We start from the raw sequence: 19,387 nt of genomic DNA, 5'->3' as shown, positions 1-19,387 counted from the left end.
GGGGGAACCCCCTCCCCAACAGTCTTCCAGATTCGCTTTTAAAGTTTTTAATGATAATTTAATACCTTTTAAAAGAAAGATAGATAGCGGTCGGGTTTCCAAACTCCCTCCGCGTTGTTCGCAAGCAGTTGCGAGCAGCCTCCGGGGCGCCTGTCACATCTGTGATACAACCAAGAGGGATTTCACATCAGGGGCTTCTTCCCCCCCCCCCCTTCCTCTTCCCCTTCCCCTTCCCATCGTCTGCCCCCTCTCCGCAAAATAACTCCCCTTGCAGAAACCACCGGCCCTCCTGTTCCCAGGGCAAGCGGGGAGCTTTGGGAACGGGGACAGGCAGCGGGGAGCCCTGGGCAAGCCCCAGGCCGGGGAGGGGGTGGGAGAAGGTGGGGGGGGAACGATTATTTCTGGAGCTTTTCCCTTGAGGAGGAGGGGAAGGGGCTGCTCCGGGGGCCCGGGGAGGCGGCGGCCGCCTCCCTCCCGCCCGGGGCCGCCGGGCGCGGAACACGGCGGCTGCTCGGGACGGGGGGAAATACCACCCCCAAAATCGCTTTTTTTCGGGAAGCCATCGCCTTCCCGGGGTGCTTACATCCCTGGGGCGGCTGGGGCCGAATAAACCCCCCCGCTTCTTGCTGCATTTCTTTCTGTTTTTTCGCGGGGGAGCGCATCGCTAACCCTGAGCTTTGCTCCTCATCGAATGCCCCGGGCCGCGAAAAGAGTGGTTTTCTTTGCTCTGCGACTAAATTCCCCCGACCTGCTCCCAAAAAATACCCCGGGGATAGAGATGGAAACACAACACAAAGAGCTCGTGTAAAACCCACGTTCAAAACCGTCGCCACCGGCAGCGTTTCCACTCGGAAATAAAATATCTCCGAGAAAAAAAAAAAATCTCGGTGAAAATCAAGCTATTCCCCTGCAAAGGGAATCAGTCCCGTCACGAGTGCCTTTTTTCCCTCCGGCAGTATCTTTTCGGAGTGCGAAGATTTGGTTTCCGATGTATTTATTTTAGCCAGCAATCGTTAAAAATGGAAATATATCGCCCCGGGGTTTAGAGGCCTCGATGTGGGAATAGCAAAAACCTTGGAGGGTTTTAAACCGAGCCCGTGGCTTGGGGACAGGGGAGTTTTGGGGAGGAAAAGCCGGGCGGTGTCATGTGTGGTGTACGAGGAGGATGATGGTGTGCGGGGCCGACACGTTATTGCTTATAAACCCAACCCCCCAGTCCGCAGGTCCCAGAATCACTCTGAGATTCAAGATGGGCCTCGGATGGGTTTTTGGAGGGGAGAAGACGGGAATGTTTCCGGGCTGAAGATGCGGGTTGGCCCCGCAGATGAAGGGGACTCGCTTTTGATGTTGTTTGCTGGTTTAGTCAAATCCGCCCCCAGCCCCCGGCGGGGAGGAGGGCGGGGGGAGAGATGCAGGGAAAGGGAAAAAAAAAAAAGAAGAAAACAAATAATAAAAGATCACCTAGAGCAATTAACCCCGCTAATGTCCGCACCTTTCGGGGCCCGTTTTACCCCCCCGGCCCCGCATATTCCCCGCCACCACCCCCTGCCCCGCTCCGCTTCCCCAGCGGCTTCTTCCCAAACCCCCTCCTCTTCTTCCCCCACCCCCCCCCCCCCGCCCCGAAACTCGGCAGTGTTTTGTGTAAAAATAGACAAATCTGAGCTTTCTTCCTTTTCCTGCGTCGAAGGTATTTTTACTAGCTAATTGCTTAAGTGAAGTCAACTCTGCAACCAGGCCGGGTGTAATCCGAGTATGGAAATGTATATAGGTGGTATTGTTATAGGCGGGCTGGGTGCTGCCCGGAGAGGGGCCGGGGTGTTTCTGCGAGCCCGGACCACCCAGGGCGAGGGGAGTGACCGCCTCACGTCCCCCTCCCCGCTGCCCCTGCTTTGCATTAACACCACCCGCAGCACCCCCACTCCCCCTTTCCCCAGCACCAGCCCTTTTCCCTCGGCTGGGTTTTTGGTGGTTTTTCTTTTTTTCTTTTAATTTTCCCAGTCGCGGCCATCCCCGTGGCCGCTGGCCCCAAATCCGTGGCAAATCGATCCCTAAATGTTTATTTAAGGCCGAGGGGATGCGTTCAAGCGAGGGGCTCAAGTCTGGGGAAAGGGAGAGGGGAGCTGGGGGGGGAGAACGGGCCAAGGAAGAGGTGGTGTTTGGGGAGACACACGCACCCCTCCCGACTATTTACACGCGACGCTTCTTCCCACGCGTGTGTGTGTGCCCGGCCCTGGGCGGGCCCTTTTCCCGGTGGCACCCGCAGCCCGGCCCCCGCACCCCCGGGTTCAGTGCGGGCAGAGCCCGGCCCCTGGGACCGGACGGGACCTGGGGGAGATTTTGGGAAAGAACGAAGCGAAATGAGGAGCGGGTGCGAAGCGGAGCCTAAGGCGGCTGTCAGCCGCAGTGCCTCGGGCAGAAGTTCAGGCTTTGGTCATAAAGGGGGGAAAAAAAAAAGAGAAATATTGCACTTTCCCCCCCCCCTTTTGGCTCTCATTTCCCCCCCTCTCCCCGTCACGACACTGCCCCCCTCCCCTCCCCTAAAAGCCCACATTTTCCATTACGTCCTTCGATGAAATATTGCAGCACAGGAATTTACAGCCCTCTTCAGCGCAGGATTTTTTAGGACTTTTCTGGCAGGACCCTGTCCCTGCAATACAAATCGGTTCCAGCGATAGTAAGCTCCGAGCGCTGCCACTGAGACACAATCGCTTCCCACAGAGATCTTCCAAATATCTCTGGGTATTTATATCCCTGCTCAGGGACAGATAGCTAGAATACTTTCCCCGAGGGATGCTTTTTTGGCTGGCTGGGATTCAGACCCTAGGACCTGGGTACCGAGAGGAACGGCGGGGCTAAGCCGGAGCCCAGCTGGGACCCGGCGGGTGATGCTCCCGGCCATCCCTCACCAAACACTTTAAAAAGGCGCCCCGAAGTGAAAATCCAGGTGTAAATCCAGATGTAAATCCAAGCTGGCATTGCTGAGACATCCCTGCTTTCTCGGACAAGTTTTCTTCCTTGGGGCGGGGATGGGGGGTTGGTGGGGGGTCCCAGGGATGGGGGCCGGTGCCCCCAAACCAACGGAGACCCTCGGGGAGGGATGCCCCCCTCGCCCAGCTCCTTGGCAGAGCGGTGTGGCACACAGAAAATCCATTCCCAACTTTTCTACCCCCAAAACTGCGGCGGCTTAGCCGTTAAATGGGGACGGCAGTAACGGAGAAACATTTCAATCCGCCGGAATTTTTGGGATGAGGAATAGCTTCCAACACCCAACGTCCGCCGGAGGGAAAAGCTCGGTCAGGCCGGAGAATCCCCGCCGGACGGGGAAGGCGAGGGGCTTCCCCGGGGCTCAGCCTGATTGCCAGCCTTATTGAACTCTTTTTTTTTCTTTTTTTCCCCTACCGCCTTCTTTTTTTTCCCAACTTTTAACCAAAACCCCCTCGAAATAGCACCGGTGCCAGCGCAGTGGTGGGGGGCATTTTTAGCGTCGGGCAGGCGAGGGCCACCGGCCCCCCTCGGCGACCCCGTTTCGGGGTATCACCCAAAATCCGTCTGCACGGAGAGGTGAGATAAATTAAAACGGAATTGCCCAAATCAAGGAGGAAACCGTTATTTTCTTGCACGGGTACTAAAAGCCGCGGGGACGGGAAATTGTCGGGCTAAAAAATAACCGATCTGGGGGCTTCGTTTTCGCTTAAATATAGAGAGATGCTGAAAATAAACCCGAGGGGTTTTGGGAAGGATCCGGCCTCCCTGTGTTGCCCCTCAGTGCTCAGACCCGGGGGACATCAGTGCCTGGGCGTGGCCCCCGGGCTGGGGGTGCGGGCGGGGGGCTCCCGAAGAGGAAAACGCCGGTGAGGTTGTTTTTCTTGGGGGGGAAACCCGCACGGTTCCCGCGACCGTGCGGAGCCCCGGGTCTGTCCCCAGTGCTGCGGATGGGCTCCTCGGGACCCCCGAGGCAGGAGCATCACCCGGCCCCCGGGGGAAGAGGGGGTGCCGGCAGCCGGGCGCTCCCCAGGGCAAGTGTCCCCCAGCGTTCCCAGCATCGGGGTCCCCAACAGCCACCGCGGCTCATGCCTTGCCATCTGCCGAGCGGGGAGAGGGGGGCTGTGGCGGCAGAGCAATCCACGCAGGACGCGGCGGTCCCCCGTGGAGATGGATGTTCCAGGGAAGGATGCTGAGGGCAAGGCTCCCTCGGGAGAGCGGGGAAAGGCTGCCACCCTCTCCGGGCCGTGACAGCGACCTGCCGGCAGGAACCGACCCACGCAGGTACCTGGCCGCGGGTGAAAAGCCCCCGGCGGGTCTCCGCGTGCGAGGAGGTCCCTGGTGCAGCAGAGGGGCTTTGTCCCTCCGATCTCTGCCCACGGAGCTCCCACGCTGTCCCTGGACCGGCCAGGTCCGCCCCACTTACAAAAGCGGCTTTTGCTGGCGGGAGCCCCGGAGCATCATCCCTCTGGTGGGATAAACACGCGTGGGTCGTTTCCCCGGGCCCTTCGCTGCAGGGAGAAGGGCTGGGCTGCAGAGCGGCCTTCCAGTCCCCGGGCGAAGGGCAGCACAAGGAGGGGGGGCTGCAAAGGCCCCCGGCCCGGCTTGGAGGGGCTGCAGCCGGCTTTGCCGGCCCGCCCCGGGGAGACCCCCCCTGCTCGGAGCGAAGTCAGCCCGCACAGCCCCGCCAGCGTCCCAGGGCAGCCTCCTGATTTTCTTAACCTTGTTTCCATAATAAATCCCGCATCTAAACTCCGTGTCCCCCCCCCCCAACCCAAACTGGGGCTGGGGGTCGGGGCTCATGTTCACAAACAACGTGAAAAATCCCCTCTGTGAACAGCTACAGTTCCCCACTCCCTGCTCCCCTCTTTGCAGAGACCCGGGGATGGCTTTCCTTGGAAGCTCTCCCAGCAAGAACTGTTCTCCATCGTTACTATTATTCTTTTTTTTTTAAATGAGTAGACTCCCAACTAATGATGTATCGCTTAACTGGTGGACCCTGGCCACTCTGTTGTGCACCAGCGGGCTCTGGAGCCACATTTCGGGGTGTTGCAGATTGGGGACCCCGTTCGCTTTGCAGTTACCAGCGCAGAGAGTTAAAAGACATCAAAATTTGGTTAACCTTCTTTCCCACCTCCTTAGAAAAAAAAACACAAAAGAGCGCCTCGTAAAACGATCCCTTTCGCACGATCGCTCTCTAGCTAAATATTATAAGCGATTTTTTAGGGGGGCTTTAAAAATATTCTGCAGGGAGCAGCATGCTCAGTTGCCGTTCCCGGGAAAGATGCTCGGTGGATGCATGAAACACCCGAGCCAAGGTGGGACGGCTTTCCGCAGCACTGGTTATTATGCCCTGAAATCAACCGTTTTCTGCAGCAAAGCAGTTGCTTTTTGTGAGAATCAGGCTGATATTGGGAAGGGGTACAGCCATCTTCCCGCTGAGCATCTAGGGATTTATTTTTTTGGGGGAAGGGGATGCGCGTGTGTGAAAGGCGGAGAGGAAAGGAGAGGAAATCTGTAAAAAAAAAACCAAACCATCAAAACTTGTGCAGAACGCCCTAAAAATTCGGATAACGAACCCAAAATTGGTTGTGCTTTTCCTGTTTTCAGAATCGATCGCTGAATCATAAAACCGCTCAGCGCTTTTTGCAGCGCACCCCCACCTCCGCGCTCTTAAACTCCCTTAAATTCCACTTCTTAAAACATGCAAAATAATTTTTTTTTCCTTTTTGCGTCTAACTCCCTTAAAACCGGTGAAGGGGGGAGCTCCTGCCCGGCCCCCAAGGCGCTGGAAACAAACCCCTTTCTCCAGCAGATTTTTGCGGGCTACCTGCGAGGGAAGGTGCTGCCCGAGGGCTTCGGCTGCAGCGTAATCATTTTTCTTACAGGATCATTCGTTTTTCTCTTGGAAACGATCGAATTTGAGGGTTTCACGCCCAGCACGGCGGGCTCGGGGGCTGTCCTCCCCCTCCGTGCGTTCCCCCCCTCCCCGAAGCGCGGGGTGAAGCCGCAGCCCCGCAGCTCCCGCGGGGTCGGGGTCGAGGGGAGCTGCCGGCGCCCGGGGCAGAGGCAGCCCCGGGTCTCCCGTGTCCCCGTTCACGCGTGGGATGGGGCGAGCCACGGACCGCGCCGTCGGGGCACGGCGCTGAGCCCTCACAGCCTACCGAAACCTGCCCGCAGAGCCCCGGCGCTGGGGAGGGAGGGGGTCCCACCCACAGAGGGGGGCTCAGAGCCTCCCGATGAAGGCTAAACGGCCGCGATGAAGCCAAAGCCAGGCGTGTCGTGAAATTAGCGCGGGCACCTCAGGAAGGTCTTTTTTCTTTCCATCGGGAAAGAGGTTTTGGAGCAGAGCTGGAGCCGGAGCGCGGGTCTGGTTTGCCCCCCCCAGCCCCAGACAGGGAACCAGAAGTGCCTCCACATACCGGAACAGAGAAATGGGTACAGAGAGAGACCGACCTGGAGGGGCGAGGAGGAGGGAGAACAGGACAGTGAAGAAGTGGAAAGACAGAACAGACAGAACGACCTACAGAACTACACAGTAAGGCAGAAAGACAGAATGAGAAAAAAAAAAAGAGAGAGAGAGAAAGAAAAAGAGAGAAAGAACGAGAACTAGGAAGAAAGAGAATATGAAAAAGAGAGAAAGAAAGAGACGGGAGAGAGAAAAAGGAAGAAATTATGACAGAGGAATGACGAGAGAGTGAGAAAGAAAGGGTGAAGGAAATAAACGGAGAAACGGGAAAATAGAGAGACAAAAGAGAGGGAAACAAAAATTAAGAAAGAAACAAAGAGAAAGAGAAAAATAGAGAGAAATGAAAAGCTGGAAAAAAGGAAAGACAAAAAATGAAAGAAAAAGACAAAAAGGGAGAAAGGGAGAAAGAAAGAGGGAAAGAGAAAGAGAGAAAGAAAGAGGAGAAAGAAAGTAAAAGAAAAAAGAAAAGAAAGGAAGAAAGAAAGAAGAAAGGAAGAAAATGGAAGGAAGGAAAAAGAAAGAAAGGAAGGAAGAAAAAGAGAAAAAGAAAAGTGAAAAAGGAAAAAGATTAAAACAGCAACAGGAAAAAAGAAAGGAAAAAGATAAAGAAAAAGGCAGGAAAGGGAACAGCGAGAGAGAGAAAGCATGAAAGCAAAAAGGGAAATGATTTTCCTGCAAAACCTGTAATAAGACATAGACAATATTATTTTTCCCTGGAAAACAGGGGTGAGGTGAGCTGCAATCACCCCGCAGGCAGAGCAGCCCGGCCCGCCGCGGGACCCCGGTACCTGCCGCCCGCCCCCGAGCCCCTAAACCCCCACGGGAGACCGCGAAACGGGGTGGGGGTGAGGGGAGAATAACCCCCCGGGGCTGGGGTTGGGCAGGGGGCTTTGGTTCCATGTTTTATTGTTTCCCGGGGAAGGGAATTGGCGGGGCGGGAACGGCTCTCCCAGTCCCCCCCCCCGACCCCCCCGGGGCAGGGACACGAACGAGAACACAGATTTAACACCGATTTCTGCGTGGGTTTTTTCCACGCAGCTCCTGCCCCGCCGCTCGCAGGGGTTGCGCGGCCGCTCCGCGCCCGTTAAACCCGGCTTAATACCCGCGCCGAAAGCGGCGCGACCGGCTCCTCGTCGGCTTCGCCGGCTTAGTAGGTGGCCGTGTATATTTTTGTTGAAGTAGTGTTTATGTTAATGAAAAAGGCTGAGATTACAAACAGACCACTGAATGCCCGGGGTGTTGCTGCCGGATCGGTCTAAGCTGTGTACTTTAAGCATAATCAGTTTTTGGGAGCAAATATGAATTTACTATTTTTTTTTTAAATTTATTATTGTTAGCAAAGAGACATTTGGGATGTTTGGGGGAGCGCTGTGCCGCCCCTTCCCCACCCCTCCCGGTTTTAGGGCTGCATTTCCCGGCGTGACGGGCAGGGATGGAGGAGGGCTGCAGAGAAAAGCACCTCCAAATATTCACCATAAAAACCCAACGAAAACGAGCCCCGGGCTCCTGGAGGCGGGCGGGGGAAGAGGGGGTTCAGCTCCCCCTCCCCGAGTCCCCCTTGACCCCGCAGAGGGGTTTCAGTGTCCCGGTGGCAAACGGGTGGGTGTCCCCCAAAACCTCGGCGGCGCGGGGGGATCCGCAGGCGCGGTGGGGACGGGTCGTGCTCAGGGGTTTGTCCTTGCCCGGTAGAGCTAGGCTGAACCTGAAATCCGCCCCCAAAACCCCGGTAATTTACCCTTTTAGGATGGTTTAAAAATATATATATAATTCCAGTCCTTTAAAATGCTAATTAAGCAGGAATCAATTAAACAATTTACATAAAAATAAAAAGACAAACTTTTTTTTGGGGAGAGCAACAATTATCATCCTGTTACTTTGATTTCAGAGTCTGACTTTAGGGTCAGTCTCATTCCGTTTCTGTCTTAAGAAAGAAAATTATTCCTGCCCCCCTAACTGTTTCCACCCCATCTGCATTTGTGTGCCAGAAAAATTGATAGCGCTCGTTTAAAAAATAAAAAATCAGATTTTTGCAGACTTTTTTCCCCCACTCGATAATTTCTCAGCGTGGAGGGACCCACGCCGGGTCCCAGCGAGCGGGTTTCTCCCCCCAGGAGCTCTATGAGCGCAGCCTTTGGCATCTCGCTCCTTTTCAACACTTTCCTTTTGTGGGCAAAAGCTCTCGGCGGAGGAGCCTCCCCGGCAGAGCCAAGCAGACCTGCAGCGTTTGTGCACTCAGATGTTTTACTACTGTTACGATTCCTCATTGACTAAAGCACCGAGAAAATCAGAGCGTAAACAAGTTGCTGTTGGAAGGGGATGCGAACAAAATTTGGGGCGAGTGAAGCTTTAGAAGGGAAGGGAAACAAGGAAAACAAGGGGAAAAAAAGAAAAATGAGAAAACCCTACCCAACGTTTGCCCCATGCCGTGGCTGAGCTGCACCAGAGCTGCAGGGGGGAATTTGGAGTTTGGGGGGCAGAGAAGCGCTCTGAAAATAGCTTTTTCTCCCTTAAAACATCTCTAGGTGTCAAGCCGTCACCCCAGGGAAAGGGGAGATTCCCAGTGCAGGGCTCAGCGCGGACCGTAGAGGGGGTTTCTTTGTTCTCTCCTCGCACCTGGAATTAGCCTTTACATGATGCTTTTTTCCCCCTTCTTTCTCTTTTATTTGGGGTGAAAACATTGCTTTTTCCCAGTGACATGAAATGATTCTGTAGGAGGGATTGTGGGGGCAAAAAAAAAAATCCCAAACCCAGTAGAGTAGCTGGCTTTGGAGGAAATGCCACCAAATTTCAGCCTGTGCTGTTAGAGCCAGGTAGGCCCTGCAGAGCTGCCTGGGGTGGGGGGCAGCAGGGCAGGAGGTCCGGGGGTCCCCCAGACACGCAGCCCCTCGCTGGCACTCACCCTGAAGCAGGGACAGCCCTTGTGCTGGTCGCTGTGGGCAGCCCCTGTGGGGGGAGCAGCTAAAGGACGGGTACAAAGGTCTGCCCCTGCCCCGACACGCACACACGTACACGTCCCCACGCTCGCAGACACCCCCCCCCCCGCTCCTCTAACCCCCACATCCGACCACGCTGCTCTCTAGAAGCACTAATGATGCCACAGACCAGCTATGCGGCGTGAGGCAAAAGCAGATGAAAGTGATGTCACATTAATGTCAGCTCACAACTCGAGCCCACACAGCCTTGATTGCTCTTATTAATCTTGCCAATTTGTCTGTCAGCACTTGGCTAATCCCTAAATAGCCTCCCAACAGGTGCTTTATGCTTCCACCACATCCCTGCTCCCCAGCACCCCCCGGGAGCCCTGCTTGCCCTCCCCGGTGACACCGGCTTTCTCCTGTCCATCCGGGACCGTCTCTTTTCCCCCTGGGAGGGCTGGAAGGGAGAGAGGCGACTTTGCAGATGTTGTTTAGTCTGTCCAAAGATGGGTCGGAGCTTTGGACTTCCCAAAAGGAAGTGATGACTGGGTTGGGAAGGGGGGGGCAGAAATCAGGAGATGCTGGAAAAACTGGGGGGTTGGCAGAGGGGAATTACCTGGTGGTAACGGGGAGTGAGAAAACCCTCCGCCCGGGGTTAGCCCCACATCGCAGTTACAAAACGCGTTTACGGCACCCTCTGCCTCGACTATTGCACAATAGCGAGCCGCGTCGCTTTTATTTGTCATGGGTTTGGTGGTTTTATTGAGAGGGGAGAGAAGATAAAAACAAAAGGTCCGAACTGGAGTGGTAGTGGAAAAGCCACATTGCACCCTAAGCAATTTTATCCTGCAATTAAGCTGAGGGTCGATTATTTTCTTTACTCCACTACCAGAAAATCCACTGGCTTATTATAGTGTATATTTAGCCGTAAAGTACCTGCCGTGCATTGAGTAGAAAGACTAAAATTATTGTGTTGCAAGGCTTAATCTTCTTAACGTTGTTATTTAGCGCAGTAGTTTTAATCACAAACCACAGATTTTGTATTTAAGGCTATTAACTGCTAAACCCAATTAACTGCTAAACCCTATTAGCTGGTAAAGCCGAGTCCAGGCTGCTTTTCTCTCTCTGCATTGAGAAAAAAAAAAATGTTTTATTTCTGTTTGGCAACATGAAAAGGTTTGCACACAGGCTACGAGCCCCATGCCTTGCAGTGGTCTCCTCTCGCGGTTCACCTGGGAGATGCTTCGGGCCGGAGGAAGAGCTGCCAAACCCGGCTTTGGCACAGCAGGCTCCTATTTTATATCCAGAGTTGGCTGGGGCTATTTCCAACAGCAGGAAGGAAGAGCTTTCAGGAGCACCTTCAGCCATTTCACTGAGAACCTGGTCCAAAGTGGTCCGAGTCACCAAGGGAAGTATTTCCACTAACTGAGCTCAGGGCTGTTCATCATTAACCCTTGGGTGCTTCGGATAAGATCCTAAAAGCTCTCTAAAAAGCTCATGACTGCAAGCTGTTTCACTCCATCCTGACCTGGATTTATTATCAGGAGACAGATAGATCTTTTTTTTCTTTTTCTTTCTCCCCAAGCCATTTATTTCATCCAATACAACTATCCATCACAGTGCGCTGGAACCGACCTGCGATCCGAGGATATTCTTAGATACGCAGCATGTCAGGAAACAGCTATCAGCCCCGCATGATGCAAATATTTGGATGACCGAGAGGTAGGAAGGATTGTCCAAATGTTTACTAAAGGCTGTTGATAGCCTAAGGATTTATAACTGGTGGATAGTGTCTGCCCCCACACAGCTCCTCTAGCAGGTGCATCCAGTTTCAACATGACACATGGTATATGTGTGCTCTGGGAAAGGGGATGCAGGAGAAAGCCTGTTTCATAGGTCTCAGCTCCCTTTTCCCAGCTCTGTTAAGCTGCTTACAGGTTTGGAGCCCATGGAGCAGCAATATGGGAGTCCAGGCTCCACTCCAATGATGCATACCCCTAATAGCAATTCAAACTATTAGTAATATTTAAAAACAAAAGACAGGCATCGAGCATGTTTAGTTGGAATTTCCTAAGTGAAACCAATGCTCTGAATACTTTAGGCCCGTCAAAATATTCCTTGTCACACTCCCTCAGTGCTGTGGTGGGGGAAATTCATGACAGTGTTCTCGTTATTGTTCTTGGCATTTCACTTCCAAATTTCCACCACTGGGTTTTGATCCCTTCTGTCTCACAGTAAGCCCTAATTGCTGCTACAGGCATATCAGAAGTGCTAACAGATCAGTTTTAACCATTTCTGGTGTTCAAATAGCTACAGCTTTCCAGTGGTGGTGCAGACCGTGCTGGAAATGCCCCAGACCTATTGCCAGGTAACCTCTGCTTCTGCCCTTCCAGCCAAAAGGGGAGCGCACATCCGATATAGACCAGGCTGACTGACTAGAGCTGGAAACACAGCCAAGGAAAGATTTAGTACCTTGCCTCAGATCGTTCAATGATTCAACGGCAGAAAGGTCAACTCTGGTGCCTTGATACCCCATCCTGTAACCTGCTGTCCCGATGCTACCGCCAGCCCCACCACCCGCTCAAAGCTGGGCCATCACCAGCGGTAGATCGGGTCATCCATGGCTTTGTTTAGCAGAGCTTTGAGAGCCTCCAACAACAGAGTCCAACAACCACGAATATTGACAGTCCAGGTAGCAGAGGAGCCGTCGGTGCCATCCAACCAGGCTCTCAAGCTCTGCTATCAGAGCTTGAGACGTTTTGGCTGTAAACTTTCCTGCTACCATGTTATTGAGAAACAATACCCTACGAAACGGGAGAAATCAGCGTAGAATTGAGTCACACAGGTCCGGTAATCACTTCCACTCCACTATTTTGCAAGTTTTGACTCTGCTGGGAACATGAACGCATACATTTAGCGTGCCGCAGACACCCAGACAACGTGCTTTTCTTAGTAACCAACAGCAATTGTATCTGCTGCAGAAAAACCTTTGATTCATTACAGCCCCAGACTAGTAGAGCTTACCGACTGCTCAGATGGGGAATACAATGGCCCTATTGTTTCGCCAAGGGAAGATTTCTTAGTTGCATGCTGTTGCGTAAACTGTATGTTTTCTATTTGTTACCTGATTCATTTCAGCGAGCTTTCTTAGATAGAGTTAAGACCATTTGTCGTCCCACCCTGAAGCAACGAAAGAAACTGCCACAGGCTGTGGACCAGATTATTAGTGTTACCTCTTTTGGTTTGTTTAAAAAACTAAGAAGAGAACTTGGTGTTCTTCTAGGGAGAAGAAATTGCGTAATAAAATATATGGGAAAAAAAGAAGTGCGTGCTCAAATTCCAAAGTCATCTGTTGTGCTCAATGAAGGTTTTTTATATATTAAAAGAATTCAGTCCTGGGTTCGATGTCACATTCTCGGTGTGACCTTAGATACGGAGTCATAACTCAGACTAATCTGGACTCCTCTCTCCTCGAGCGTATTTCTCAACAATCACCCACCAGTGCTGGAAACGTGTTTCCTAGGCAAGGCTCTTGAGCCATCTGCTGGCTCCAAGCCAGAGGGATGCAAGGAAGGACCAGTCGCATCTGGTAAAGTGGCTGGTTGGTAGCTGCAAGTTCTCACTGGGGCTGGTGGCATCTGGACCAGGTGTCCCGGGGACCAGCATTGCAGGTGTAGAGCGATCAGAGGCAGAATGTCAACTGCGGCTTTGCTTTTCCTGCAAGAGTGACTGTTTCTGCAAATGAATGTGCTGCTTGTGGTCACACTGCGTGCAGCCCAAAGCTTTCTTGACAGCGGTGCCAACCATGCTCTTGCATTAATACCTCCAGGTTTTCTTCAGCGGTGAGCCTTGGGATTATATTTGCACCCAGGGGGGATGTGCTATGGGGCTGGAAGAGTCTTCCTGCAGATCTCCCTCCACGGAGACTGGCCGGGGGGGATCACGTGCTGGTGTTGCTGGGTCTCCCCTTTCCCCAGACTCAGGGCTGGCTCAGTGGGTGCAGCGTGGTGGGAATGCGAGGGATTAGCTGAAGGAAATGGCAGGCAGGGCTGGTGGGGACATATAGACCACCCTCCCACCCAGCTGCCTGAAGAAAATCCCCCTGGAGAGAGAATTCAGACTCTGGCTGTGTTATCTTTCTATACTTCTGGGCCTCTGGTTTGGGAGCTCATACCCTCTTTTCCAGCCAGTTTTTTGTGGAAGGATTACGACTGTTCAGATACTGTAGATAGAGTAATATTGAGATTTAAAAAAAAAAGGTAAAAAGATCGGATATAAGCCATTCCAGCCCAGAACTGCAATCCTAAAGCCTCGGTTTGCCTGTTGTCTGAACGTAGGAGCACCCACATTGCATGGGGGCAATGGCAGGCTTGCACCTCTCTGGCAGAAGAGAGAACCTGCTGCTGCCCCATTGCAGGTCTATTCTCTAGACTCTGTGGCAGAGCTGTTTTAGGAGAGAAAGGCCACCGATACCAGCTTCCAGAGAGGGTGTTGAGGGATGGAGGACATTCTTCTGTTTTAACATTCACGGCTCTCTTCCCAGCTGGCCCAAAGCAGCGGCACTTGGAGTTGCTGGCTTTAGGTTGGTGGGGGAGATCAATTCATTTTTGAAGTTCTGACCCTCCCCAGACCCCAAACAGGGACTTTAAGCACCTCACACAGGCTCTTCTCACTTGGAAACATTGCTGTTCTTTGTCCCACCTTTGCTATGGAAGCCCAACCAGGAGAAGGTTGCAAAACCAGTAGGATTTGGCCCAGGTTTAGCCGAAGCAGATAAACGAGCTCAGTCCCTGGTACGCTCCAGTGCCTTCGGACTTGGAGACTGTGAGTGATGGCTTGTGGTCCAGACCAGCATGGTGCTTTTAGCTATATATAATTAGATGTTTTTCTAAAGCAAACCATTACTGGCAGATTGAAAAGTTTTTATTCTACAGGATTTTCCTGCCTCGTCTGACAGGGAACATGCAGGATTCACTCGAACTCTGCTTCCTTGGAGTAAATCACAGCATGGGGCTGCCTTATCTCAACCAGAGACCCTGTACAGGAATGTTGCACTGTCCAGCCCTCGGGCCACCCACCCCTGATCCCAGGCATCAGCATCTGCTCCAGGTCCAAGCTCTGACTCTTCAGAGACGTATTTTTGCAAGGTCAGGAGGTTGGGTGGTAAAAGGGGAGTGGGGAATAGCAGAGAGACAGTTGAGGCTGACTCTGCAAAGAGATTTCAGGGGGATGTTTACACTGGCCATTAAGCGCAGACTTGAGCCTGTTCTCTCCAGATTTGCCGCCCATCTGCGTTGTTTGCATACATACGCACATCAGGCACAGATGCAGTTCTAGTTTCAAGGTCTTTCTGCATGAGGGTGGCCCATGCATGCTCTGCACCCTTGGTCATGCAACTTGGGCCAAGAGGACCAAGGCATGACCGTGTAAGGCAGCTAGCCCCGGTAGGCATCATCTGATCCCTGGGTCCTTTGTAGGGCAACGAAGATGCTTTCAGCATGAGCTGTGACTGAGATGCTGTGGTACAGCCAAAAGGAAGGATAAATAAGCAGAAAAGCCATATGGCAGGGGGGCACATAGGAGAAAGGGAGAAATAGCTGTGTCGGGTGGAAGTAGATGGGTGTCCAACTCAATTGGATGGAGATACAGCTCTGTGTATTGCCTTCATCCACCACGGAACATTTCTTTTCATGACATGTTGTGGTGACTCACCACCCGCTAGCTTGTCAGCAGAAAGGATTACAGAAAATAGCATTGCACTGGACAGCTAGCAAACTTCCCCTCTGTGGAAACGGTGTCCTTTGGGCTCAGGTAAAGAAGATTATTTCATGTAAAGTTTTTCAGTGAAATTTCTGTTTGCATTTGTCTGGAAGGGCCAATTAACTGTCTTCATCTGAGAATTAGCTGTGAAAGGGGTCACGGAACATGGTCTGACTGCCCATCAGGAACAGGGGGAGACACTTTCTACGTGCATCACACCACTTTCCCAGAAGATATTTCCATACAGACAGAGAGAGAGAGAGGGGAAAAAGAGAATGGTCCAAGCAAAATTCTGATTTTCTTAAGTTGCTAAACTGAAAATGGGTTATTACTTTTTGCACAACCACTTCTGTATAAATCCTTCCTCAATGACGGGGAAAACATCATTTCCTTTTCTCTAAGGGCTGGTCTCAACAAGGGAGATGAAGACTCCAATCTGTTCCCAGTGAAATCAGGATTTGCTGTCCAATACAGAGGGTTGCCTGGTGAATTCTTCCCTAACTACTCATTAAAATGATCTACCCCAACTCCTACAGAGCCTTCTAAGTGAGTGGCTCATTTTCAGAGCCTAAGCCTGAAGTCCGGGAAGTCATCCCTTCCTGTCACCCAGCCCAGGATGCTCGTCCCTGCGATTTTGTCCCTGTCCCACTGAAGAGCCTCGGGGCTGAGCCACCCACTACAGCGTCCCTGAATTCAATTCCAGTTTCAGGCCACACTTTCCTCCATGGCAGAGAATGGGATTCTCCCTCCCTCCTTCCCTCTCTCACCATGCAGCTGCTCAGCTCTGCGAGGGAAAGGCTCCCAGATGTGCTCGGGAGGGAGCGGGCAGAGTCCTGAATTCCACTCCGTGCTGGGTGGACTCTTTGTATATTTTGTTTTAAGAAGAAAATATGTAGAGAGCCCTTGGAGAAAGGCCGGGGACGAGGCATGACCCTGTGAGCACACTAACCACAGGGCTAGGAGGTCCTGCAAGTCATCTGCCCTTGGCTTGCCTTTGCTTGCGAGATGAACCGGCGGCTGACGGGCAGCTCTCTGCATCGTCAGCAGCTGAAGCCCATCTGCATCACACAACAGGTCCCTATACCCTTTCCTGGAGATGGCTCAAGGCGACCAGACCCTTTTTGAAAACGGGGTTTTACTTAAAAGCCAGCAAGTGCTACAACACCTAAACGCCCACATTTGGTATTTTTGGTATTCTTGGCTGGTAAATGATGTGCCATATCAGATCAATAAATACTCACACACTCGTAAGTGCTTTATGGGGCTGGTTTCATTGCATTTTCAGTGCATTTAGCTGTGGTACTTGGTAGCTACTTGATTATTGCGTGAGAGAATACGTTTATGAAGTGTTTGCCTTCATTTGGTTAATCATTTCATTGATGTGTAATACAAAAAATGGTATGAAACTAATTGTTTCCCTGGAAACAGGAACCCAGCAAATGATTTCATATCACAGCTTGGCAAAAGAAAAAGAAACTTCTGTAATTGTTCCCATTAACCAAGCGCAAAGGATTCATGCTCAATCTCTGCTGCACTCTGCTTCACTTCTGCTGTGAATTAGGGGACGAAAAGTCAGCACAGAACCACATAAAAAAGCATCGAAACAAGCTGTGCTTTATTGAGTATTTGTAGTTCTGCCACCAAAACCATTTCCCTTCTGCTTTACAGGTTTCTGGCCAGCAACACCAATGGCGGTCACGGCCAACCCGTTAATTCGATGTCATGCATAGGGGCTTTAACTATGCATGAGCCATGTGCATGCAGGAGGAGGGAGGACATCCCTGACCGTGCTGCAGGACTGAGTTGTGGGTTGGAGACAGGACATCCCGCATCTCAAGGGTGAGTGCTTAGAAAGTGTAGGCAAAGCCAACTTCTGGAGCAAGTAATTGGGGCAACCATCCCCAGTGCCAGGCAACCGAGATAGGCTGCCATGCAAATCAGCGTGTATGTGCATGGAATAACCCAAACCTCACCTTTACTGGGGTTTTCCCCTCTTCTACTGTAGGAATTACTAATGACTGGGTCATCTCAAGGGCTTTGTTGCTTTAGAAAATCTCCAGTATCACTGTACTAGAGGGACTCATATTTTCCAGTTGTCTAAATTTCCCACCACGCTGAGATTTCCTCATCCCAGGCAGCCCAGTGAGGAGCAGCAGGTCCTAGGAAGGTGCTTTATGGTCATGGACCATCACGTTCAAGATCAGCCCGGCCAGTTTTAGTAAGCCTAATGGCTCTACAATGCTGCGGGGTGGCCTGCCTTTGTGCCCATGCAGAGGTGTGAGCCTCCCAGGCACCCTCCCACCCCGGGGGGGAGGCACCCCCAAATTCCCCCATCTGCTTGGGGGCTCTGCCCCTAAACCCAGCCGCATCATGCACAGTAATAAAAGGGAACTGGCAGCACAAACCCCACCCTGGCCAACAGGCCAGTGGCCACCTAACCCCATCATCTTCCCTAGAGGGACCTGCTCCATCCCGGGAACCACCGCAGAAAATGTTTCTCACTAGGCTAATTACTGCTAATTGCGCCACTTTGCTCTCCCCAGCCTTGCCCTGAACAGGGCTGACGGGGTATCAGCCAGATAAGGAGCACTCAGCGCAGGTAACTGGTAAATGCTGTCAGACCTGTGGTGGGTGAGCTGCCTTCTGGAGGGGTTATCTCCTGCTGAGAGCCCGAGGCACCGACCTCCTAGGAGGGACACTGGGGTCCTGAGGATACGTGGAGGGTAGCTGCGACCGGCACGCTCCTCTAAGCCTTTCGGGAAGTGCTATAAAGGATTTTGGTGACTCAGGATTTGCAAACACTAGAAAAGCAAGCTGCCATTCATTTTATAGTAATTCTTTTAAATTTACTTAACATGCAGTTTATTCGTTTGAGTGGTTTTTGCTGTTGTTAATTTAACACTGTGGAAATGAAGGTTTCGTTATTTCTCCCTTTTTTTTTTTCCTACAGAGAAATAAACTCTTCTTTTGACAAATGATGTATCTCTGATCTTTTGTTATTTGTCACCATTTCTGCTGACCTACATGAAGTAATTCAGCTTCTACGCTGGCCTGAGCACTAGGTAGGAATTATTAACACCTGCTTACCAAAGAAGAAACTCGGACAAGGTGTCATTGCTGTTCTGCAACATTTTTTGAAAATTAATTTCAATAGAATACTTGAAAATTTTGCAGCCTGCTCAGAGAAAAGTCTTGTGCGTAGATGCAGCTCTGGCTGTGTGTACAATCACACATCACACCTGGCAGGTAAAACACACAACGCCTGGCCGCGTCAGTACCTACTCGCTGCCTTGCACTTGGGTATCTCGATGCTTGTTGTAAAAACTAAGAGGGCGCCACTACTTCATTTGATGGATGAGTCAACAGAGCTTGTTCATGGCTATCAAAGTCAATGGGAGGGCAAATCACACACCTGAGAGATCCGCTAGGTCCTCTAATCCAATGTTTGGGATATTTTCTATGTCAGGTATGTCCACATATAAAAGCAACGTAGGAGAGGCGGATAGGCAGGAAGGCAGGCAGAACATTTTCTTCCTAGAGGTACCTCAGTCATCTGCTTTTCCTTTTACCCTGCAAGTCTTGTCCGCTTTCAGTTTGGTTTAAGTTACCAAAGTTTCTCAGCTTGTTACAGTAAAGCTCATAACAAAGTCTGTGGCCAGCTCTTTCTTTGATAATTCCTTTCCCCCCATTTGTTTATCTCAAGCGCTGAGCTTTGTTCCAGGCCCAAAACCAAAAGCCTTTCTACCCTGTTCTCTTCTTGACTTGTTGCAGATGTAACGAAATAAATCTTTAGAAAGAACAAACCTTCACTTCCTCTCTCCCGTCTGATTCAGTCACAAACCCCAGGAAAGAAAAATAAATCACAATGTGAGCTCACCCAGTCTCGAAGGATACCATGTCTAGTCCTGTAGGCCACCATTCAAACTGGACGTGTCCGTCCCTCAGAGAAGGCAGTGAACACAGCGACCAAATCAGCAGCATCAGCCCAGGCTGTCGGGTGAAACCACCCGCGCAAAACAAAGCCCCGTGCGTTGCCGGGAGCCAGATGCCCATCTTACCCACTCTTCCCAATTCTCCATGTCATTTTTCCCCTCCATGGTCTGACAATGGGAAAAAGATCTGATAAGTATGAAACCCTTATTTTGAGCATGGCCAGAGTCAAGAACAGACAAAAACTTTGCCATCAGCCTGAACTGAGGCTGATGTGATGGTCAGCAGCAGCTGTGAGCACAACCAAGCTGTTGGTGCCTTCCTGGAGCTT

At 51.7% G+C, this 19,387-nt stretch overlaps 1 long non-coding RNA gene across 2 annotated transcripts in view; it reads left to right on the top strand.

Annotated features, from left to right (window-relative positions):
- LOC142060892 (uncharacterized) overlaps positions 1 to 19,387 on the top strand; it is a 32,381-nt gene that overhangs the window by 592 nt on the left and 12,402 nt on the right. For both annotated transcript variants that reach the window (XR_012661970.1, XR_012661969.1), the window contains exon 2: positions 10,952 to 16,965. This is a non-coding gene — a long non-coding RNA (uncharacterized LOC142060892). The remainder of the gene's footprint in view (positions 1 to 10,951; positions 16,966 to 19,387) is intronic.

Source organism: Phalacrocorax aristotelis, chromosome 8 (genome assembly GCF_949628215.1).
Source record: "Phalacrocorax aristotelis chromosome 8, bGulAri2.1, whole genome shotgun sequence".
NCBI classification, from domain to species: Eukaryota; Metazoa; Chordata; class Aves; order Suliformes; family Phalacrocoracidae; genus Phalacrocorax; species Phalacrocorax aristotelis.
This window is presented reverse-complemented; position numbering and strand designations above follow the sequence as displayed.